Source organism: Coturnix japonica, chromosome 1, assembly GCF_001577835.2.
Source record: "Coturnix japonica isolate 7356 chromosome 1, Coturnix japonica 2.1, whole genome shotgun sequence".
Classification (NCBI taxonomy): Eukaryota; Metazoa; Chordata; class Aves; order Galliformes; family Phasianidae; genus Coturnix; species Coturnix japonica.
In genome coordinates, this window is record NC_029516.1 from 74,137,362 (window position 1) to 74,163,331 (window position 25,970).

Sequence of the window (25,970 nt, forward strand, 5' to 3'; positions counted from 1 at the left end):
TTACTACATACTCTTGCGTGCTTATTCCTTGGCACATGTGCTTCTTGCCATTATGGGGCAGATCCCATAGATTTTCTGCGTCATTAGTAGAGGGAGCCAGTCATTAAAAAAAATAAAAAGCTTATTTGCCTGAGCCGTTAAGATTTTTTCTCACAGTTCTGCCTGTGGCGCCTGTCACTAGCAGTCAAATAAGGACAATTTTACCATTCTCTCCTGCTGCTCTAATTTTTTTTTTTTCAGTGCCAGTACATGTATTTGTTATTCTTTATAACTCCCTTTGAAGTTGGGAATCCAAGGGGAATCTAAAACCGACCAGATGTTTCTTCTGCTGGAGACACAGAAAGACAGCAAGGATTAACTTTAACTGAAACTTAGTACTCTACAAAGCCCATTACAGTTAGAATATTCTTCTTTGGATAGATTTATTTATTATTTATATTTGCACTTGCCATCCTGGGTAGGTGATACCTCAAGTCATCTTGCCCGGGAGGAAAATGGATGATTTATCCAAGTAAACAGTGTATCAGCAGCTGCCTGCGTTGATTTCCCTTATGGGGTTTCAGTTCCATTACACTGCATATTTCCCACCCACACTCTTCATCCAGCATTTCATGTTGAGGAAAATCATTCCCATCTCTTTAGCTCCAGAGAACAGACATGTGGAAGCATCCAGTGGGAGGGCGGTGTCACTCGTGTGTGGGGACGGGTGGCACATGTGGGAAGGTACCAGCTGGAAAGCAGCATTATGTTTTAGCTCCTTCTGGCTGCTGGAAGGTGGGAGAAGGGAATGGAAGCAGGCACAGGAGAGGGGCTGTGGGAAGAACGGAATATGTTAACTTCTTAGATGTGAGGCAGAAAGAGCGGGTGAGGAGGCATGGGAAGGGCTTTTATTGACATCTAAATGCCAATTGGATGCTTTTGAAGGTGCGAGACCAGAGGAAAAAATATTTTAAACACCCTGTGATATTAAATATATTATGAATTCTTACAGGGTGACTGTGTCCAGGTTCTGCCACTGGCAGATTCTACTGATCTGAGCCTGCAGTTGTGGAAATAGCATGGTTGGACTTTGTGAAGGTCAGGATGGGTAGCAGCAAAGAGCACAGCTTTAGTTTCTCTGCTGGGCATATACTTAAATTACAGTTCAGATCCACCTCCGGATTTCAGAAACACCCCAGATTTCTGGAGAACTTTGTTGCCAAGTTATCTCATCTGAGTTTATGGGACTGACCGTCCCTTTGCCTCTCTGTCCCACCCGTATGTAACTTTGGAGCAGTGACCGTTTTCAGCCAAGTATGAAAGAACTTGAAAGATAATTCATTTTCTACAAAATGGATATCGAAAGAGAGGAGAAAAAACTCAAGCTAGTGCCCCTGCTGAGGGAAAGAATAGCAGAACTTATCAGTGGAGCAAGCTTAGGAGGAACAGCTGGCTGGCCAGCACATGCCTTGCTCCCAAGCAGTCACAGCACGTTGTCTTTTGCTCACTGAGAACTTTATCTTTCTTGTGGGAGAGGAGAGCTGCAATAATTGTTCTCATGTTGTGTAGAGCTTGTGAGCTCCAATCAGGAGCCTGTAGGAAGAGAGGCTTTGTTAGTATTTCTTTCATGTCTCGGCTGTTTTGTTTTTGTTGCAGTCCAGCTCTCCTTTTTGCTGGTAAGTCAAGGCACATCTCACATGTTTTCGCATTTCTCTCTTCTGTGGGGTTGCATCTTTTCCCTGCTTTTCTCTGTGTAGATTGGTTGTGTTGTTTCACACTAACTCTCAAGTCTTGATGTCGCAGCCACCATCATTGAGAAGTGGTGTTGGGTTCAGCCTAAGTTACTCTTTAATTGGCCAGATGGATTGCTAATGCCTTCACCGAGGTACTGCCCTCCATCATTATCTGTTGGATTTGCTTACTAATATTCCAAGGCCCTGTACAACACCGTAATTTGGTTTTAAACAAGGAAATCAGAACCTTGATAATTATATAGAACCTCCTAATAAAAATCAGGTGAAAACAAATGTACAATAACAAGGATTTTTAGAACAGCAAAAGGATTCAGAGTTCAGATTTGCCAGTGCCTCCATGTATTTAAAGCTGCTTTTTCTGATTTTAAAATATAGAAAGAAAACAAACCTTAGAAATACTGGGTGATTTGGGGGTTCTGTTTCTTTCTGAGAAAAGATAAAAAAAAAATAATCACATTTTCATTTTATATTCTGAGTTCCCAGCTTTATATTAAATGAAAACAAGTTAAAAATCGTGGAATTTGGGATCTACATATTTTCTCTTCTGTATTTTTTTGTTAAGGCGTCGAGGTAGATGGTATGAAAGGCATTTATATTGGTCCCTCTGCTGATGGAGCTTAACCTAATAATCCAGGACTTGGATCTGGCTGCTTTGATAAAAACACTTTCTGAGAGATTTTTCCATTCAACAAACAAGGAGAAGTTGTTTAATTGATGACATCAGAAATTAGTATCCTGCCAGGATTACATTTCTTTGCATCTTATTACTTAGAACAAAAGAAAAATAATATGCACTCATTCTGAGTTTTCAATAATTTTTTTCCTATATTAACCCAAAGACAAAGTGGAAAGGTCTACCACAAGATTGTGAGAGAAGATGGGGAAAGTCCCAGTTCCTTGCCAGTTAATACTTTGTCCTAGTTTAAGCACTTGACTCGCTTCTGGTGATTGCTCCATTTTCTTGTTTTTTATAGCATGCTTGATACTTTGAAATCTGCAGACACAGCTCAGTCTTTGAAAGGAAGAAATCCTCGCTCTGAAAATGCCAAATTAAGCTGTGATTCAGAATTCCCCGTAATTGTTAGGAACTTCGTGTACAGAAAAAGCCACCACTCTTCTGGGGTTTTCCTCCATTCAGCTTTAGTGTAAACTTCTTCTTCTGTCCTCTTCCCACTTTATGAGGCAAACTGGACAAGCAAAGCCAACATGAGGGAAAGTTACATGGTTCACATCTCGAATTTGGAGTTCGGATCTGTGTGGACACCTCCACTGCATTCTGAGATTTCTGTATGTATGTATGAATGTGTAAGACATTGAGTTTAAGTTATATACAGGAAACTAAGCCTAAGAAGTGTAGACTTTGTAAACATTTTCCTGTGTATATTTTGATGGAATGGTGAGGAAGGTATGGAGTTTTAAAATGTTTTTATGCTTTCATAATATGTCCATGGTCCATTTGAGACTGTTCTCTTTAAACACAGGTATTTAGATATGGCATAGACGTTAGCAAATAATTAAACAGGTCCTGCTGAATTGTGATGTTAACACTCCGAAGCAGCCCATCCAGGTGGACCTGCAGGCATCTTGCTTACTTGGGCCAGTTTGTGTTTTTTTTCCAGCTGCTATACAGTGGCTTAAAAGTTACTTCTTGTGCCTTTTACAGTGGTATTCTTCTGTATAGTAACACTACAAGGGAGAGTACACAGTGGAAAAGATTTGCTGTGGAAATGTCAGGTGCAAGGGTATGGCTTATCTATTGTCTGCGACATATTGTCTTATGAAGTCAAACAGGAATCCCTTTCTGCCTCTTGCAGTTGGGTATTTTCTGCCCAGAATGCTTATTTAGGGAGAGAGGATTAGGTAGCCCATAGTGTTGCTGCAGATATTCTCAAACACCAAGCAATTACTAGTGCTTCCTGCTGTACTCTCTGAAGGTGCCAAGTGTGTGGATGAGGTGGGGTCATGGACACAGCCTTAGTCTCCCCAGGCCAGCTGAATTATCCCAGCAAAGTAGTCTGGACCTCAGTGGAGCACGTTCTTGACTGATTCATATAGCTTTGTGTTCTGACGTTCATGGAATCAGAGGAATTATGCCTCTTGTGATCTCTTTCTTAAACAATGCTCCTCCTTCCCTCGTGATTTAACAGCTGTCTTGCAGCTGCAGTTCTTAGATCTACCGTTCTTAGATGTGCTGTTTGCCCCATGGCCTCTTTCATCCTCCTTTCTCAGGGCCCTGGTCAGACTCCTACTAGCTGTTGCTTTGCATCTGCCCTCACTCTGCTGGTGCTGATGTTCTGACAGCCTACCCAAATCCTTCTTTGCTCAGAGGAAATAATAACTCTCATTCAGTTGCTTTCTTAGCATTTATTGTGACATCCAAAGACAAATGCAAACTCATCTCTAGAATCATTATTCTCTTTGAAGAACAACGGATTGTCAGGGGAGGCATTTTTTTGTGTGCGGATTCACTTAGAAGTTCTGTCCCCCAGTGTGGTTCTCCAGCTGCCCCTGTCATATCCTCAGTTGTTGTTTATCCAACTTTTAATAATTTCCTTTTCATGCTAGAAAGGCCCACATAATTTTCTCTGTGCGTGCATGTATTTGTATTTACTTCATGTTTCTTTATATCCTTAAATTCATAGCATATAAAATATATAGGAAAAAAAATCTATTGCACAGGATAAATGTATTACGTATGCATATATTTTACATGCATATATAATTTCCTAAAATGAATATGGATTTTGCGTGCTTACATTTTAAGTTCAGTATTGCCGTCTTTCAGGGATCTTAATCACCTGGCATCACAACTAATTCTTGGAAGAAACCTACTGATACATGAATAGCTACACTATGCCCTATTTCTATGCAGAAACGAATTGAAAGAATACTTCTTTGTACTACTGAAAGAAATGAAGACTGGATATTGTTTCTCTTACTTAAAAAAGAGAATATCACTTAGTACATTAGCAATGGCATTACTTTCTACACCCGGGAATCAGCAATTTATGAAGGTATGTTTTCAGGATTGCCAAAGGTACCTTGAGCTACCTGTATAATGCTTTGATTAATGGATTCTTATTTTGACTGATCTCCATTTCCAGTAAAGATGGGAGTTCAGGCCTGGATTGGAACCAGCCCAAGGTGGCCTGAAAATCCCTAGCTTAATTTGTTCCATTAACATAAGCTTTCACCTAAAACTGTTAAGATGAGATCAGCACAAGGCTTGCCATTACAGAAGCGTGTGCAAATATGAGGGTGGAAAATTGTTCAAAGTAATTGTCATTCAAGTTCTCTGGGTAAGGTAGGAATATTGTTTATTTTCCTCTGAGTAACAATAGCACCTTTACTTGTAGCAAAAGAAATGGGAAGAAGTAGCAGAGAGACCATCCTTCCAGTCATGACTTTTGATTTGGCTGTCTCGGGTATAGTTAATGTTTAAGTCAGAGAAAGCCCTGACACTGGGGTGACAGAGGCCTTCCAAGAACTTGGTATGGAAACCAAGGCTTGATCTGATGAACGGGATTCATTGAACTGAAGGTAGAAAGCACAGATCTGTGCTGGAAAATGATTCCTTGCACAGGGGATCTGTTGTGAGTGTGCCACATGTGTGCATGGCTGCAAGCTGCTCACAGCTTTTCTTTCTGTGTTTCTTTTACACATTCTACACAATGAAAGTGTAATATAATGCTGGTTTTCCATCCTGTTAAAACAAGGGTAATCTATCTACTATATTTATAAAATGAACATTTTACAGGCACGAAGGACATTCATCCTGTGTTACATAAACTTAGGTGAGTTTGGTTCCTTTTTCCTCCTTTTCCCATGTTTAAGTTGTACAAAGAAGTTATTAAAGCAGGTGAGAGTTATGGAGATTTATCTTTAATCTGCACAGGACTTTAAAACCTTTTTTCACATCACAACTTATTTAACTACCTCTTTAAAGACAAAGAGGAACTCTGTGGCTGGGAGCTGAGGAATATGAATGCTTTAGTTGCCTTCCTGTGAGAGGAATACGATAATATTCTCTGACAGAGAAACTATAAGGACCAATTATCCCAAGCTGTGTCTTTCAGACAATGCTGTCAGGTTTTCCACTTCCATGAGCACAGCTGGGCATGTGGTGCTAGGACGAGAAATTCCACAGCAGCTGAAGTGGAGTGCACTGGGTGCAGGGCTGCCCTTCAGCACTGGATTTGGGAGCAGACACTAGAGAGAGGAGGCTGATGACTTTCTAAGGCTTTGAAATTGGAAAGGAAATCCAGTTCGGTTGCGTGAGGAAAGAGACTTTCAAAGGTGCCCCTTCCCAGATTGCTGCTTCTCAAAGAGTTTAATGTTGGGATTCAGACTCTTAACAAACCTGCACTGCCTTTGCAAAATACATGCCACCTACATCCAACTAAGTGTTTGGTTTTGAGCAAACTTGCTGAAAGGTGTGATTTTTTTTTTTTGGCTTGTTTGTTTTCTTCTGTAATACTGGTACCTGAAGTAAGCTACTGAATGTGGGGATAGTAGTTTGGTTTATTTGCTTTCTGTTAATTTTGTTTTGGTTTTATTTTTATAATAGAAGTACTTGCCCAATATTAGCTATCTGAATCTGGGAGCTCTGACAGGTAAAGAAGTGATCCAGATCAAACTCTAGTGGGCATTCAAATTAAAAGATCTCTTTCAGTCCCACTTTACTTGAAGTCAGACAATAATGTTGACTCCATCTCTGACTTTTACTTATGGAAAGCAGTGTATGTGTTAGCTAAACTTCAAGCTGGTAAAGTTCACTGCATACAAAGAGGCAAAGGGGTGAAGTGATCCAAACAATCAGAGATGATGAAATCCTGATCTGTTACTGTGTCTCCTATATACATTATGTTTTGTTTGATGTTGTATGGGGAACTGTTGGTCACAGTCTGAACCTCTGATTAACCATCTGAGGCAAGTGACGAGTCAGCTGTGGGAGCACAGGTGAAAGTAATTCAGCTGTGCTCCCAGAAGGGGGTGGAGCTTGACTCTGCCTCTCCTAGATCCCATTTGAGGTCTAACCACCACTAAGGTAGCATTTCTTTCTGGAGATTGCTCTTTCATGGAGTTTTTGTGGTGAGCCTCAACATTGGTGAGCATCTATTTCAACTGAAAGCCTCAGCATTGGTAAGTCTTTTCTTAGATACCCTCTGGTTATCTATTTACTCTATAATTACCACTATACCCTTGTATTATTCCAACTATATAGGTGTCCTGTTTGAAATATTAAATGATATAGGCAAATGTTTTATCTGTTTTGATCAGTGTGTGCTGTTCTTGGTAACTTTTCAGGTTTCTCTTTTAAAGAATGGTTTGCTGAATACTTGAGTTAGATAAACTTTGGGACTCCTCTTGGATTACCTTCTTAAATTATCATTTAGATTGCTCATTACATCAGATTACTTTGACTTTTACCTGCTGCTTTGTCCTAGTGCGTGGAAGGAATGGTCTCTTTTCTCATTCTTTGTGTGAATTTTTTCATAGAGCATTTCCCTGGCCTACCTTTTTAATGTTTTCTAATTTCTCCATTGAAAACTTGGGAATTCTGGATAATTCCCTAGCTAGTAAGACTGCTCAAATAATGGACCACAAAATGTAGGCTGTTAATTATTTTTCTGTGCAATGGCAATGTAATATGTGACAACGGAGCTTTTTGGTAACCAGTGAAATCATTTTGGACATACTGAAGTCTGGGATGATTAGCACTTAAATAACACCATGCTTCTGAGGATATCAAAACAATTCTGTAGCATTTAATGAAGGAGGCCTTCCTTCCAGACCCAAAGGATATGCTTCGCTACTTCTAACTCTCTTCATGGAGAAGAGAGGAAACTGGTTCATGGAGAGGTGAGGGACTAGGCAGTGTTATAATTAGCAGTTGTATTGCCTGATCAGGATCTCAGTCAAATGCAAACCGAAAGGAACTGCCTTTCAGTCCACTGTGTGCACCCTACTGGGACTTGCTGTCAGCAGGGCAGTCTTTCAGGAACTGTGGCATTGCTGAAGCTCTCTGCAAGCAGACAAATTGGTCATGCTGAGGGAGAAGACCCTGCTCCCAGCTGTTGTGGTGACAAGAGAGAAGGGAGAACACGAACATCTATAAAAATCATTCTGTTGTTTTCTAATGAAGAAGTTTTCTGTTCAGAGGGTGGTGAGGCTTTGGAACAGGCTGCCCAGTGAAACTGTGGATGCCCCGTCCCTGGAGGCATTCAAGGCTGGGTTAGATGGGGCCCTCGACATCCTGAGCTGGTGGGTGGCAGCCCTGCCCATGGCAGGGGATTGGAACTTGGCAGGCTTTGAAGTTCTTTCCAATCCAAGCCTTTCTACAGTTCTAAAATAGTAGGTAGATATCTGCTTCTAGGGGGAAAGACTAGATGAGAGCAAGAGTAAAAAAGAGGTAGGAAGTAAAAGACTGTGTGTGAGAGAGACTGATCTAGTGAATGAGTGAGACCAAAACATGTTGGACAAAGGAGGGAAAGGTGTGGAATATTAATATATATTTGCTTTCAGCTACTAGAACATAGCACTATATAGCTGAACATTTTGTAGTTTATGTTCAGCTCTGAACATTCAAGGTGTCTAATTGTGTACAGTTAACAGGTGTTGGAAAATACATGTAGTAAATATCACCATGATGTGTCTAAACAGGATTGTTTTATGATAATGGTCAACTTGAAATTTTTAGCCTTCACATGAGAAGAGATGAGGTCCTTGAGACATGTTGCTGTGGCTGATCTTTCTTGCAGTGTAAGAACACTGTGATCATCTTCTTTGTGTGCTCAGCCTGTCCATGAGATGAGGATATCAGACCCCAGACACTGTGTTAAATTATTTTGCAAATAGGTACCGCTGATTTTCAATTATTTTTGCCTCAGTAATTACAGCAAAAATGTACTCTATCTTGTCTTAGCATAATGGTGGTTTGGTGTGTTTGTTTGTTTTCATTTGTTTGCTTTGTTTGCAGCAGTATTTTAAAACTGCTGTACTAGGCAGATATTTCTAAGTTCAAGAGAGAACCTTCTAGGCAAAAAAGTACAGGACTAAATTTGCACTATGGGCAGTAAATTAATGCCTTCAGATTCCTTATCTCTAGAATGACTCAAGGCCAGATTGGATGAGGCTTTGAGCAACCTGATTCTCAGCTGTGTGTCCTATATCCTGGATACATACAACATGGGAGAGAAGTCAGTAAACTGGAAGAAGTTAGCCTGATGTGGGGTTCCATGTTGGAGCTGTGTCTTTATTTAATTATTCCTGTCATAGGAGGATGGTCTTTAACCTAATTTCATGTCATCTCTGTAGTACCAAGCAGATTAATCTTGAGCATCTCATCTAAGGTATTCTTCTGCACAATTGTTCTGTGTTTGGTTTGGAATACCAGGCTGCACCGCTGCTCTTCAAAGCTGGCTTCGATGCACAGCCATTGCTCCTCACTGGCTCCTGAGAGGCCTTTCAGGTGTATGTTTTGCATCTGTATGCATTATTTTCACTCTTTCTGCAGTTTTCTTTTCAGACAGTAGACAGAGCTGGCTCACTGCTGTTGACTCCATGATCTGTTTCCCATTTCAGCCCCCAACCTGCCTAAAAAGTTTAGTAGTTGGTAATGCATCTCCTGGAACTGATGTCTGAGCAGTGAAAGCAAAGTGAAAGGTAAAAATCCTTTTGGTTTGCATAGCAGGAGCTCTAGGGGTTCAAGTGAACACCCATTTTGCTGATTGTTATACCTAGGGATCTGAGGAAAGAGAAGGAGTTTCTTTCTAAGTAAATATGCCTATTGGAAGCCAACAGCCTCTCTTCCTTGGTGTTTTAGCTGGTAGGAACACAACTGAAAAGTAGTTTTTTTTGTGTTCTTCATATGGCAAATGTTGAAATATCAGGGAGATACCAAGTAGTTTAGTGAGGAGTGAGCGGTGCAGATGTACTCATATTTTGGTTTTGTTATTGAATCACTGCATGAATTTGATCACTTAATATCTGTGTCTTGGTTTTTCCTGGTATTTAGTGCAGGTTGCAAAAGTGCATAATGCAGTCACTAACGCTACGGTTTATTTCTGTAGATTCCAAGAGACCCATCAGTGCTTTAGGTAACATATACCCATTCAGTTAAACTTATGGTTTAACCAAATTGGGACTGGTAGAAACTTCATTATGCTAACTTTCCCCATCAAAACCAAATCTCTGTTTCAAGCCTCTCTGAAGCAACAGCAAATTTCTGGATACTGGAAAAGGCTCAGATATACTTGAATGAATTTATTAATAAAGTATTCCCTCACAACAAACAGATCTGGGCTCTTCTATAATTAAACAGTGCAGCAGTGCTACTTCTCACCTTCCCTTTAGAAAAAGCAAAAACAAGCACCGTGCAATGGTAGTTTTCTCTAAAATGAAAGTTTTGTTGCTTTTGAATACTTCCGAGTCTTCTATTATCATAAACATATGTTTTATTTTCTTATATGTTAATATAGTTTTTTGTTTGCATTCAAATGTTCTCCTGAAGAAAGAGCGTTGTTCACACATGAAAATCTTAAATGAGACTAACTTGAAACAGAAGTAGAACTAGCACATCTGTTTTAGTATCTCACAGTAAACCAGCTGTGTGTATATGATATATACATGCTAGTGGTGGATGTTAAATTAGATTTGAAGAATTTGTTTCAGCTTAATAGCCTAGAATGTTATTAGTAACACAGGTAAGGAAATTACTTAATAAAAAATATATGATTTTTAACCTGACAGTGTCCCTCTTAATTAAGTTATGAGATCGTTAGATGAATGATGTTATAAAAGTACAGCATGTAGCTTCTATTATTTATAACAGAATGCCAAAGAGCTAGCTCATACCGATTAAAGAAAGGAAAATCTCATTGAAATTTGCCATTCTGCGTAAGTGAATGGTGAATATTTCTAGAGAGTTCATAAAGCCTTATCTCAAACATAGCACACATCTAGCTCCTTTTGATACAGGAATTACACATGTTGGGAAAATAATGGTGATACCATTAAATTAATAACAAGAATATTCCTAACAGAATTGGGAATGTGATGAAAAATACAAATATTTCAATAGTGTTGCCTGATAAAATTTGAATTAGAACTGTGGATACCTTCACCTAATTTACAAAGTAGGAATCACATGGATTTTATTGGTTTATTTATAAGATCTTCAAGTATTGCTAATAGTTAGTTAATTGAGCTCCTCTACTAGGAACTCCTGTGGGAATTATTTCCTCCTGCACTAAGCTGGTCCAGGTTGTCTATCCTTAAGCACAGCAAAGTATAGAACTGCATCTCTTAAATCTCCAGATCTCCTAATGATGACAGCAAAGATTTGGGGTTTTCAAGTTTGACTCTTGACTTGTTGCAGGACTAAGGAGGGATGATGTATGATCCACGGCAGAGCTGTGCTGGCACAGGGCAGTGCTGAATCATTTCTGTCCTTCATAGCAGGTTGGGAAGCTATTCAGCAGGGACTGCAGAATCAAGCCCTAGCAACTCACCCAGGATGATCCCAGTTGCAAGGTAGTCCAGCTCAGTTGTACAGTAAAACAGCTGGACCCTTCAGAAAGTTTTTATCACCTATTTCTCAACTGCTGTTGGAGGTCCCTGACCTCAGTTCTTTGTCTGTGGCATGTCTCCTGCAGCTTGCAGCAGTATAGAGATCTCATGTGGTAAATTACTTTAAGAGAAGGAAGGATCCGGACATAAGAGAATCAAAAGGGTGACTATTCATTTTGTTGGTGTTTGACTTTTCATTAGTGGACTAAAGTAAGTTATTGTAGCAATTGAATTTCTATAGTTTAAGTGTGTTAGAAAGTGAAGCTATTGAAATCAATGGTAAAGTTTTGTTTTCTTACAGGGCTTTTTTGTTCATTCTTATTTTTTTTTCTTTCATGTTAAGTGTTCAAGACACTGCAGTTGAGTTGCTCTTAATTTCTTAATTTCTTAATCTCTTAATTTCTCTTTCCATTGCTTACCACTCTCCTTAGGGCTATAAAAGTAATATATGGAATTTCAGTCAAAGTACATGCAGCATAAGCAGATTACAGAGAAGATCTTGTAATGTATTTGAAAGATAGTCTGCCTTCAGAAAACTCCCAAACAACACAAATAATGAAGTAATTTGTGTTAAAGGCTTAATTCTGGGAATACAGTTTAAGGATGCAAACAACAACACACCTTCAAGAAAGTACATGTCATATCTTAACATGATTATCATTTTAAGCTAGTTTTCTATAGCACTTCAAGCTATAGCCCATAGAACTGATAGAATATAATCTAGTCTTATGATGATCATGCTTGGCATGGAAAATGAATGTATGCAAGGCTTTGGCTTAGATTAACCATGTGCCACAGATGAGTTCAATGCGTTTCCTGTTTCGCTTTATAAGCACCCTTAGTCCAATCCTTTAGAGACAGTTTTATCTGCTAATAAGCATAATTACAGTAATTCTGGCTGTCATCTATAGAGTTATAAGACATTCTTGTAGTCAGTTGTGGTGTTGAAGACTGCTGAGTTTCTCTGACCAGGGAAGTTCTACTGAATTCCTTAGAAGTCACTGGCACACCTAGTCTGGCAGTGCTTTTTCTACTAGATCATTAGTCAGTTATGAACCTTTGACTGTGCAGAGATTTCTACCAGGTAGACAAGAAGTTCTGGTTCTCACCTCTGGCCCCTTTGTGTCATTTAATATTGGATAGAGAGTGTCTGATTTTCCTCTGAATCATGTAGTTTTGAATCTGGACTGGTTTCACTGATGCTTGAAAGCTTCATCATTGTGCATTTTGCAGGCCTACAACATTTAAACCCAGCGTGGTGAGGAGTCTTGTAAATCTAACCATCTGCAGAGAGTTTTCAAGAGCATTGCAGAGGGAGGGAAGAGCTTTGACACAGCTCCACTGTAAATAGTGTGCTTTGAGGGACCTTGAGGTAGGAGGGCTATCCTGAAGACCTTCTGGCTGTCATTGCAGCTAACTGTAATATCTAACTTCAGCCATCCTTTCTCCTGTCAAGAGATTCCTTTGCCATATTTTTAAGATACAGTCAATCCACACAATTTAGAAATACTAAGCCATCCTACTTAGTTATTCAGTAGAATACCATGACATTCATGAGAAGTAGGGTAATCTGTCTGGTGACCGAACACCTGAAGACATCCAGAAACCAGAACTTGCTTATGTATAATAGTGGTACATATGAAGTGTCTGATACATCTCCTTATTTCAAGTGTTTGGTATGTCCTTTTAAACTGGTAGGGTATTTTGCCATTGACTTGAATTTAAATTGTGAAAGGATTTTTGTTTTGAGAAAAGATATCTAAAAGTTCCAGAACACGCACATCTGTTAGCCAGACGTCACTTCAAAACCCTAAGCTCAGTAGAAAGTTTTAGAGGCTTTGTGGAAAATAATGGACTGCTCTGGGGAACTGTGGAATATTGAGATTAATCATCTAGACAGAAGTTTGTGAGCCTAGGGACTATTCAGCACAGAAATGCTGAAGTCACTAGCAAAATGTTCTGGTAGGTCACTCAGTTCTACTGAAAAGGAGTTTCGTCCTTTTAACTTGTGAAATCCTGCTATCTAAAGGTGGGTTGGAGTACAGTAGTTCAAACAGGAACAGTGCTGATTTAAAAACTGTAACTGGTACTAATTTCACCCTCACTGGTATTTCTTTCATGCAACTGCTGTTTTCTCTTCCTAATTCACATTATAGTGAGGTATTTTTGTTTATTCATATGAATAGACAAGCTCATGAAATGGTCTCAAGCAGCAAATGGCTTTGGAAGCTAGACAAAGTGAACTAATCTCTGGTTTATAAATGTATTTCAATGCTGAAAGAGCAAATGTTTCAACAAGCAGCTTTAAAGAGGAATTGGGGTGTGGAGTTTCTGAAGGAAAGAAGTTGGAGGTGACAGCATACAGGAAGGCCTAAGCTCAATGGCAGACTGAGTAGAGAAATTTGATTATATAAAGAGGGATAATGGATGAATCAACTGGAAAAACAGACACCAGAGAGAGCAGGCAGAATACAAGAAAAGAAGCATTTGACTGTAGGAAAATAAAACCAAGCAAACTGAGCGGTTTCCTACATGCCAGTCTTTGAAACTGAATGGAGCATGCGAGGCTTTTAAAACATCATTTATTTCTTAGGGTGCTGGGGACAGGACCCAGCAAGGGAAGAAGTGACTGCTACCACACAGCTCAAGCTGCTTCAAAAGTTTGTCCTGTGTAATGAGTGGTGCAAAGCATCTCTGGATCAAAGTCACGAGACTAAGTACAAAAACTTGTTCAGAGGACAACTCCAGCATTCCCGAACCCCGATGGCAAAACTGCCAGCGTCCCATATGTGAATGTCAGGAAAACAGAGGATACAGGGGCATGGAGCCAGCTGTTCTGTTTTACTTTTTTGACTTTATTGTAGAAAAGGCTTTGTAGGATGAGAAAAGGAGGGGTCACCTGGTAATGCAGGGCTCAGTAGATTATCCACTGTTCTTTCCACTTGCCACCAGTTTGCCTTATCGTTTGCCTTATTCTTTGCATTATTCATCTGAGGCTGATCTTCCAGCCTGAAAGGAAGACTTTCCGAAAAGTTACGGGCAAGCAGTCTGAATGGGAACTGTTCTGCAAACTTAATTATAACATTTGCAGTTAAATGCAAACTAGTAACGATGCACAATGGGATTAACTGCGTTCAGCAAAGAGAGGCCAGGAACAAATGCTTCGGTTAGCTGAACCTGGGTTTGAATTAGACACCTTTCAGCATCTTAAAAGAAACATTCTCACCTCTGATTCAGGGTATAGCCCTTCTTTTTTCCTTTTTTTTTTTCTTTTTTTTTTTTTTTTCCCTCTAGTCTGTGAGTACGGTGAAATCATAATGAAAGCAAACAACTATGTTTGGTTCTCCTAGGGGCTATATTAAAATCAATGAAGCGTCTTTGTGATCTGTTGTTCTTAAAAAATGTACGAGCTGAGTCACTCCCTCAGCATCTCCTTCGTGCAGTCCAAAACAGGATTTCACCTCGGGTTTCAGTGATTGGTTTGGAAGCAGAGGGGAATTGTGGATGCTTTAATTTTGCTCAGGAGCAGGCATTCATATCGCCATTAGCCTCTGCGATTGCTGACTAGTGACAGAGGTGCCGTTCCTTTCAGGTATTGAAGCCGTTATGAGTTTGTAAGAGCTCAGTGCAGAGACTCTTCATGCCGGCAGGCTGAGCCCAGGCAAGCTCTTGCTGGAGTTGGTTGAGGTTTTCCCTAAGTGACAAATGAGTTAAAAAAAAATCTGAGGCAAGTTCCTGATCTTTTACCCAGGCACAACTCCAGCAACTTTGAAAGAGTTACTTTTGACTTACAGTGTTATAACACAGATCAGAGTCTGGGCTTCGATCAGGGCTTCGGCATTTGGCCTTGCTTCTGTGTAGGCTTTTATTAATTTATTTAGTTTAGAAAAATGGACAATTACGTTGACTTTAATAACCCTTACCTCAAAGTTCACATGAAAGAAAACTTTTTATTTAAACGGGGAGGGGGGGAGGGAGAAAAAAACCCTCTAAAAATAATAATAATAAAAAAAAGAAATGTTTAGCTATGGTCAGCCAGGGTGGGAAATTCCATTGTGGCTGCAAGCCCATGGCAGGTAGAGTGGAATTTAATGAAGGAAACTGCTGTGTTTTTGTGTCTTTCTGTATGTTTTTCCTTTAAAACCAAGAGCTGGGCAGGCTTCCCATTTGACCTGATGTGACCCAAGCAAATTGCTTCTTATATAAAAACAACTGCAGACTTGGAGAATGTGAAAATGCACTGTATCCTTTTTCCAACTCAGGGAAAATGAAAGCCTGAGAAACAGGACGGCCCTGTCAATACTCGTTGAGCAAAACTATCACTCAAACCCGATAAAGAGAGATTAGAACAGGCTTCCTTATGCCAGAGGGATTCAATGTAAGTTAGATCTCTTTATGTTTTGTGTTGGCTTTTTTAAACAGACACACTTACCGTCAGTAAGGGAAAAATCCATTTTTCAGATACTTCTTTTTGTAAAGAGAGGGGGGGAAAGGAGCACTTGTAAAGAAGGGCAGAGGGGAAGAAGGGGGGCGAAAATAATACACCCAAACTAAAAGACAGAAATTGATAATTGCTAAAACGTAGGCAAAAAGCCCAGGTTTTAGCTTCTGCTGTAAGTTGGGAGAGCGCAGGCACGGGGATTTCAGGGTGTGTCTGCTGATATTGTATTCAGATGTGTTGCCTTGGCATGTGTACTGACGGATTTATTTAAAAAACAAAGAAAAAAAAAAAAGAAAAAAAAAAAGCAAAGCATTGTGTGCTTGTGAAATGACTTCATAAAACCCTTCCCTTTATGAATTATTTTGATCACAGGGCTTGTTGTTTAAATTTCTAAAGTACGGTGGTTGTTTTTTTTTAATTGCCTTCTTTTCAGAACTGTCTGTTCTAAAGTTGGCACCTTCAGCATAACAGCGTGCGGAGATTAAAGGAGAGGGGAGGGAGAGGAGCTGGGGGGGGGACTGCCAACAGACCAAGGGGTGGCATGGTTCATAAATCAAACCCGCCTCTGCTGAGGGTCACTGCTGAAACAAGTTCTGAGCTCTCAGCCCCCTGCATGCTGTGCAGTGATCTTCAGTGGAGTGAAGAGCAAATACTCAACACGTCAATGTGCTGCCATGTTGCAGAAGGCAGAGTAGACTTCTGTTTGCTGTGCATTGCTTAAAATGGAGGTGAAGGACTTCTTAGTCAGGGAGGAAAGATGCTGTGATATGAGCTGGGTTCAGTGGGGCCTGTCTTCCCAAAAAGCTGGTTTTGTTTGTACTCAGTGAGCTTCTGACTGCTGGTTGGGGTGCTTCCTACCATGGCTTGTGAGCACAGCCTACACACTCTATAAGGACTCCAGGACTGCACACTAAAGGGACAGCTGTACAGACGGGCACTTACTTTTTAGATAGTTTTGCCCTAAATACTGTGTTAGGGACCTGCAAAGTCACTTTGAGCAACCGAGATCTACCATCATCATCATATAGGCCCTGTGTTTATTCAGAAGTTTCAAAGGCATGAAAATCAAAACATTCTACCAAATTAAGCCTTTGTGGCAGGGATCAGGGGAGCTGGAGTTCCCTTACTGTTTCTTTCCGCTTGCCAGTGGAGCATTTACAAGGTCCCTAGTATTTTTATTATTTCTTTATTCATTTCAGGCCTCTTGTTGGGGTCTGAAGGAAGGCCGTGCTTGTGACTGCTCTCCAAGGCTATATCTGCATATACAAAAGAGGAAGTCAGAATAGTCCTTAGCTGAAAAGAGCTTTTTATTCTGAGTTTCTATATGGAGTATTCAAATTTCTAGAGAAAGTTTAATTTTATTATTATTATATATATATTATATATTATTTATTATTATATAGTAAAATAATATAAAATATATAATATATAATATATTATATAATATATATATATATATATATATATATATGTATTTTTTTTTTTTTTTTTTTTTTTTTTTTTTGTGGGGAATGCTTGTATTTTCAGAAGGCTGTATGCAGAACCATGGGCCTGGCACTGATCTGAGGATAAGAGTAATAGTTTTATGCTATATTTATTATTTGATCATCTTCTCATTGCACTGTCTGCTAGGCAGACAGGTCACAGCTGTACATGTGTAAGATTATGACAGTGATTTAGGGTTCTAGATTATGATGAGGAAGATGCCGATTTCCACGTGAACAAAAAATCCTTGTTTGGCTGACTGGACACAATGTTAGAGCAAAATACATTCTACTTTTTCTGTAGGGAATTTTTCTGCTGGTAGCAGAGCTTTTGGGTCCTGGCCAACTTGCTTTTAACTATGTACAGAAAAGCTTCCAAAGGAAAAGAGTGGAAACCCTATTAACTTTATTCTGGAGAGTTTCTCTTGATTCAAAGATGCTTTGTTCTTAGAACCTCTTTCCATAGCCAAGTATATCGTAATTCTTATATAGATAAATATGAGTGTACTTAGAAATCTTCTATTAACTTCAGCCTCTTTCCCTTTTCAGATTAGACATCACTCTAATCTACAAAACTTTAGGCAACAGGAGATGAGTGCCATTCAGATTCCCTTGATGGCACCTCTTCTTGTTCCTTAGTGAAGAGAATCTATTAAATGTCACATGGTGGAGTTTGTATAGCATTATACTGATCTAAAAGTGCTTTTTAAGTTCCTATGCATAAATGCTATTGCCACTTTGGGTCTCTTCCATTACGGGCTACACTCTAAAGCTGACCATATACCTAACTTGAATTATGGTTTGTAAATCTCTGCTGCTCGTGCATTTGGCTGTAATGGTGTTTTTGAGAAAGAGTCAAATCCTCAACACAAATATTTTCAGTTGCACAATTTCTGTAGCATCTAATGGAAAGCACACCATAAATGTCAACAAAACGTTGTCATATTCTTATCATGCAATGTCTGGGGAGAATTCCTTCTTTTAAGACCTTACAGAGACATACAAATGTTTCTGTGGAACGTCTTAGTTTCTTTAAGAAAAGGTGTAAGTAATCCACTCCAGTTTTAGGTTAGTCTTACTGTTTCCCACGAGTGCTTCAAAATACATAGTTTTAGCAGAGGAATGTTGCAGCAGTTAGGATGGCAGTGCTTGTGGATTCAACACCAGAATTTTATGTAAGACCTATTCATTTCTCAGTTAAAGTCAAGCCTAGAACTATCACTGACTTCAGTGTAATTATTCATACAGATGCAGGAGCTTTCCCAGTAAGGCTGCATCGAGAGCCATTTAGCTAAGTGAAAATACTCCTGGGGAATGTCTATATGCCTTGGTCTGGGCTCAGTATACAGGTATTTCTGAACTTGAGTATTACTGAAGAAATTCCATATTGTTCTTTAAAGAATATAAAACAAATTCTCTAGTCAATAGTTCTGTTTCTATGCAGAATGTAGTAACAACAGTAAAAGCTACTGATGGAGTTATTAAAAATTATATGATAGTTACTGCAATTTGTAATACATAAAGGCTCAGAAAACTGATGTATTTGTTATGAAATTTGAGAATGTTTGAGAACTGGTTTTGGGGGGTTGTCACTTCTACTGGAAACTGCATTTGTGAGTATTGCAGTATTTTCACTACATACTCATTTTACTTTATACATTACCGTCACTGCTCTTTATAAAAATATAAAGACTAGTCTTAGTATCTTGAATTTGTATTTATCTGAAAATAATCTGAAGGAACGTATAAACTTAGGTCTTTCTCTTGTGAATAGTTATCAGTTCTTACTTAATTTTAAGTGTGTGGCTTATCCTGTAGGGCTAAAAATTCAGAGGAATAGCTAACCAGATGTAAGTTGAGCATATCTGTACGTGTTTTTGTAATTAGGGTTTTGCATTTTTAAAGAAACTGCACGGAAATCTTATCATCTGGTTTTTAAAACAACAAGAAACAATCACTTCTGGAATAAGAAATGAGAGCCTTATTCACTAACTTCAGACAGCCAAGCAGAGAACTGACTTTGATACTGCAAAATGGACTTAAAATAGAAAACTGTATTTATCAAATTTGAAGTGTAGCAAGTTTTTTCTTTTCTTGTACACAAAGACTTGCAGGATTTGAGTTTGGTCTAAAGTCAAAATAATTAGGGTACCTCACTCAAGTTGTTCTTGCTTCATTTACTTAAGAATGCATATACAGCATTTGACGGAGTAGAGTAGTATTCTATTTGGTTAAATTAGGGATTGAAGTTTGTGTAGTTTAAACTCATTCCGCTTCTAAGAATGATAAAGGACAGGAACACTATAATCATCTCGTTATATGAGGCCACAACAGGTGCAGGATATGGAAGAATGAGTGTTCTTTCTCTTCACATCTGTTCTCTGATGAACTATTTAACTCTTCTTGCAGGAATCTGTTTAAAAGCTTTTCCTAAGGCTTCTCTGTAGGCAGTTTGCAGCACTTTGAATGCACTGGAAGTAACATATACATGTGTCCTTTCTATTTCTTAGAATGGAATGAGGAAAACCAGGAATGTATGCTGAGGGATTCTCTCTCTACCTTCCTTCCAGGTACAGCAGAGATAGACATGGCTGAAAAGCAATATCGTTATCTGTTTCTGCTAGTAGGAATAACATTGATAACATTGTTTTCTGTTGTGTTTAAAACAATGGTTAGAATGGTTGTTTTACCTCCTATATGAGAATCTATCAGTTAGTCCAGTTTTGGTTTTTGAATCCCCAAAAACAAATAAGGGAAAGCAAAACCTCTTAAACATTTAACTTGAATTTCTTTCTGCTTCTAGATCAGGACAACTTGAGTTTTTCATCACACTAGATGTCCTCTTGCTGGGAAGATAAGCTGTGCTACAGTCCTTACCTCTTTATTTATCTCTGTGATAGAGATGCCCAGATATTTGAGCTTTTATTTCCTTTTTCTTTCTTTTTTTTTTTTTCTTTTAAATCAAGAGGTGTAGTCTCTTCTTAGTGCAGATTTCTTCATAACACTTATGGTGGTTTTAATGGGATCCATACATAAATCCCTTTTTTAGAGGAAGGGGTCTTGAGTGTTTTGTTTTTCCCATCTGCATGCTGGGAATGCCATCTGATGAGAAAGATGAAAGGAGTACCAGCTTACAGCAGAAAAGTATTAGAGGAATTTCTGCCACACATGCTTTCCCTGCAGTGAAATAAAAGCATGTGCTTATGGGAGAAGACACTTCAGCTTCCCTCAAGCCTTGAAGTGCTGGTATCCAGCATATGGGTCCAGCCCGTTGCTGCATTGTGAGCTCACATAATCGAAATCTCAACTGCGGGTGAAAATCCTTCCTGCTTAACCTTGGAAATGTGGAAGTTGGGATTTGAGATTTTTCTCCAAAATAACTGAAAATAAATTCTTGGTCTGACTTCATACGATGGGACAAATTTCTCTTTGAAGACACCTGTCTTCATTCTGACTAAATGCAGAACTTACAGGCAGTTTAAAAAAAAAAAAAAAAGTTAGATGAAATGTAGTAGAAGTGACACACGGAATGTACCTGTTGGTACATTTTCATGTCTGTAGAAGAATGATAGCAGGTTTGTATAATTTCTAATTTGACTCTTGCAGTTGAGTGTTCCATGACTGACACTGACCAGCTGAAATGGATCTCTACCTCAGTGAGAAATATGACACGTGGAAAGAATTGAATACAGGGAAACCATCTGTATTTCCAAGATGTTGCCATTTTACACCTATTCCTCAAAACCTTTGCATCTCTGAAAAATCAGTACCTGGCTGCAGTCATGCATATGCGTGTTGACATTTGATATTGAGCTTCCAATCTGGTCCACTTTTAGTGGAAGTTGGTCCAGGAGATATGAGAAAACTGGGCACTAGATGTACCCTGCACAGTTCAGCAGAGAGCCCAAGACAGCAGTGAATGAACTGCCTTTAGCAACGTAAGTCTGACAGCATGGCACTCTATCCAAACTAATAAGAATTGCCTATTCAAAGCATTGATTTGTTCAGGTTCACTATGATGCTTTTTCTGCTTTGCAGATCTGGGTTTGATTATACGTGTTCTGCTGTGCTTTGCTGGCAGGTTATACGTTCCTTTTCAGGTTGATATTGGGGTTAGCCATAGCAAAAAGGAATAGTACTGCCTAGAAGAAACAGCTCAGTTAGGTATTCATTGTTCACAAAGCTGTTTTTCAGTACGAGTGTAATGTGTTTACAGTTGTTTGTTACCACATAGTGATGCTTATATTTTGGGTTACTATTTTTACTATTGAATTCAACCCCACCTGCAGGTATAATGAGTATATATACAAGCCCATGAACTAGACTAGTGATGGGGAAGAGACTATTCTGGGAAGATATCACAAGAGGCTTTCTTTCTTTTTCTCCCATTTGTGCTAGATGCACAGTCCTGGACTCCACTGGAGATGGAAAACCAGGCTAAATGGAGCATCTGCTCTCTTATATCAACATGTGGCTTTCAAAAGACTTTATACATATATCTGTGTACCTGAATATATGCATAGATGCACAGCAAGCCTTTCAGTCTCCAGAGTGTGGTAATTATTTTCATCTTATCCTGTGACTTGGTTAGCAGGTCAGAGGAAGGTATTGGTCAAGAGCCCAGAGTCTCTTAATCCCTAGTTTTTCCTGTTACCAACACGCTTGTCCTTCCTGCTTGAACTTTTCCGCATACATCAGGGTCAGCCTGAACTGCCTATACTAGAGGTGGAATAGGATAGCTCTCTCAGAAAAATCCCTTTAGACCCCTAGATTGGACTATTAAGAGATTAATGTGTGAGGAGGGAGTGCAACTGACAGTATTCCTGCCTAGATGACAGGAGTGCTGCTTTCCTGCTTTCCGGTTGTTCTTGGTTAAGTTCAGTGGAGAATGAATTGAACTCACTTCACGGGACAAGTTCCAGGAATGCAGTGCTGCTACCATACCAGATAATTATATGTTAGTCACTGCATGTTCTTTGTGTGTGTGTTCAAATTCATATAGATGCATGTATAGTTTATTTATAAATACATAAAAATATACAAACGTGCCTACATTCATTCTGGGGAAACACTGCATTTAGGACTTCGAGTTCTAATGGCCTGGGGGTTAAGCTGTTAACATAATTTGAACATCTGTAGCAGTCCTTCTCTGGAACAGGACCTCATGTTAGTTTGTCTTCCTTGCAAACTTATATCTAGACAGTTCTGTATGATATGATCAGCACTTCATTTGTCTTAAAGAAGGGCAGATGATCTAAGCTGCTCATTGTATGATAATGAAAGCATGTTTTAGATGTGAGAGCTCTGGTGAGCTCAACTTTCTAACAGTGCTGTCTGACGCAGATTTCCTATTGTGGCCATGAGTAGATAACATCACCCCTTTGCTAGTGTTTCCCCATCCCAAAGACCATTGTGAGCCTTGACTAAGTAATATTTGGAAGGATCCTGGCAAATGAAAGCCAATTGTGGAAATCCATGAATTAAAAGAATAAGTAGTATGGTCTATAGGTATTCTGATGAACTTCATCTGAAACTTAGCTCTGTATCCTTGAGCTTTAAAAGGCAGAATAGATATCTGTAGTAGTACATTAAGTTTTATTCAGTAAAGAGGTGTCAGGGATATATATTTCTGTTTAGTTCAGCAAGCATTCACAAGTTTGAGTGGGCTTTTTTTCTGAGACCAAAGCACAGAACAGGAGAGTATTCTATTTTCCTTTTCCAGCTTTTGCATTGTGTCCTGACATTTATGTATATTGTATAAAACAAATTCTTAATGCTGCAGCTTCACTTACTTGGGAACTGACAAATATTTCTTGTCATTTTTACTTTCTTTTTGTAATTTTCTAGGAGGCCAAGCATACTGCAATGTGCAGCTCTTTCCAGACAGCATAGAAGGGCTTTGTTGGTGTGGTTAGAGGAGGCTACACTTGAACTGCTTATGTCCAACTTTTCAGTATGAAAATAGTGTGTACCTGCATTTAACAAAAGTTGTGTCTACCTCGTTGTATCATCTTTAGAAGCCAAATAATCTAAGCTATGCATGGTTGGATAGACTAAGCATATAAAAACTTCCTTTAAATTAGTCAGATCTTTGATTCACAAGTCACAGTTGAAATGAGTCAGTTTTCTTCTTTCTGGCACTGGGAAATTTAAGTAGAAAAGCAAAAGAATTCTTGCAGCATAACAATACCCTCCATTGTAACTCAGTGCCAGCCAGAGATACCAGGAAGCCAGGAGCTAGGCCAAATCAGCACTTATTTGTTAATTCCAGGAATGCTTCAAATATTTGAGGGCAGTTTCCGGACAGAGCGATGATGGCAGAGGGTTCTGGCATTACAGTTTGTTGAGGCATGATGAATCTTATGTTTGGATCTGTTCGCATTTGGGCACACGTTTCATTACACTTTAAGTGATTGTCCTTCATGCTGTTCCAGCAGGAATGGCAAAAAACTGTATGGATGAATAAAGCAAACAGCCCTTCATCAGAGTTCCATCAGAGGCCAAGTTCATTTTTCCTTTCTCTTTTTGGAACAGAATTTTGCATCAAGCCAGAGGTCAAAATTCAGGCATCGCAGTTGCGGTGCACTCACCTAACAAGTATGTATTGAAATTACTACATTTTTAGGTCATTTTTAGGAATAAAGAGAATTTGTCTTTCTTGTTCCTTATTTCCTTGCTTGTCCTAGTGCTTTCCTCACTGTATTTGTGTTACAGATTTATCAGGTCTTTTTTCAAGTACCTCCAACTCGTTGTACAGCCAACTATTTTTTTTCAAGTAGCCCTTTGCCTTTGTTACATCTGCATAACTCGCAGTTATTCTCCCATGCCAGGTCTAGCTCTCATTTCCTTGGTTTCTTTTATGTTTTTGGTGTAATTTTTTCTTATTTTGCTTCCATTCTCACAATATGAGTAAGTCTCTCACCCTATGATTTGAATGCAGACATAACGAAGAGAGATTCTATGGCTTATGTTACTAAGGGAAAACCATGCTACTTGGGAAGACTGTTGGAGCTGTACGTTCCTTAACTTGTTTGTTTCGATTTCATGGACAAATGTTTCCTTCTGACCTCTGTAGTTGCATTCAGGCTCTTGTATGATCAGTGCTTTACATCTTCTTGTGCGTACAAAATGCATACATATCAATGAGTTACCAAACTTGGTAGCATAAATTAACACAGGGGAAAAAACAAAATCTAACAGACAGTAAATTGCAAAGGGGAAAAAAAAATAGGTTTGAAAAGAAAAATGTAGATTTCTATTTTCCAGATTATTTTTCTGTAGTTGTAGGATTGTAATTACATCTCAAAAATCTCACAAGGCAATGCTGCTAATATCTGTCAAGAACGTATGGTCTTTGGCTTCTTCTTTTCCTGATCCAGCTGTGTAGTATGGAAACCAGCTTACTGCTCTTTTGTCACAGTCACCGTGCCTTTTCCATTTCTTTTTCTAAGCTAATAACTTCTTATACCTTCTTATGATCTGTCCTATTTACTCACTTGTATTAGTTTTTTCCCTAATTTACTGAATGTAGGTCTAGCATAAATCTGAATTTCCTTAAAACAACCTTTCTGCCCTGGTATAAGCAATATTCTCTTTATTCACTTTTTGTGCATTCCAGGTGCTAGGGCCAGACTCATCATTCTTCAGACCTAGATGAGCAGTGCTTGTTGTAACCAACTGAGAAAACTGCCTCTTGCTTAATTTCCTTTTTCTCTCCAAAGGCTTGATGGAATTTGTACCTTGTTCCACAAGCAGTGGTCAAGGATGACTGTTTCCCACTGGCCAACCTGGTCTTGTCTGCTACGCTTCTCTCATTTCAGCCATCACGCCTTAAACAAGGCTAAGATTAACTGTTTCTCCAACAGCAGTCTGTATTGCCAAATAGATACCAGAGATGAACACAGCTTCCTTCATGCTCACTAAATGAATTGAGACTGGAATAATGCATTTCCAAGAGGATGGTTCTTCAGCAAGTTCTGAGTAGCTGTAGAGATGGCCAGAAATGGTGAATACAGTGAATCCATTCTGATACAGTAAATAGTCACAGGAAAAAAGAAAAGAAAACAAAAAAGTTAAAATGGAGAGGAGCTATTCTCATTTGGGGAGTGGCAGGGAAACAATGGATATTCTTCATTAGTAGAGTGTTAGCTCAGTAAAATGTAGGGATTCATCCTGAATTTATTCAGAGGTCAGACTTTCCTGGCTTTCTTATTTCTCACTTTTTATTTTATTAACTGTGTGTGTAAGAAATTTAAGAAAACAAAAAACAACAACCATGCAACAAGCAGCATTTGCTTTCTGCAAACTTGCAGTGCGCTAGCACAGAGAAGGTATGTGTTCCTTGGGATAGGCCATTTTTATACTCTTATCTGATTAGCACTGTGTAGTTACATCTTCAATCAGTAAATGTGTGTGTTTTTAATATATACATATATATGCACAGATGCACATATATCATTTAAATAATTGTGGAAAGGTGGATAAATAGTTATAAAAATAAGCATTCTGAACAGCAAACAAGCTTAATGTACATCTAGAGGAAACTTGGAAGAGACAGGCCTTCATGAAGGAATAACATTGTTGAAACCATATGTTTTCCATGTACTAGAGAGACTGTTTTAATATACTACAAATGCATATAACCACAGAAAGTCTAAAATTAGTCAGGGTTTTAAGGAGCTGAAGACTGACACAAGTCATTCCAGTCAGTAGAGCACTTCTTTTCATCCAGATCCAGTGAAT

The 25,970-nt window shown here is 38.9% G+C and overlaps 1 protein-coding gene across 8 annotated transcripts in view; it reads left to right on the forward strand.

The window, feature by feature from the left end:
• The window catches only part of ZBTB20 (zinc finger and BTB domain containing 20), a 447,669-nt gene that overhangs the window by 217,262 nt on the left and 204,437 nt on the right, over nucleotides 1-25,970 (forward strand). Inside the window, exon 1 of one of the 8 annotated variants that reach the window (XM_015875936.2) lies at nucleotides 23,168-23,825. The exons of the other annotated variants lie outside the window; for them this stretch is intronic. The gene's annotated coding sequence lies outside the window, so the exon portion shown is untranslated. Of the gene's footprint in view, nucleotides 1-23,167; nucleotides 23,826-25,970 lie in introns of those variants that run through there. 8 annotated transcript variants of the gene reach the window in all.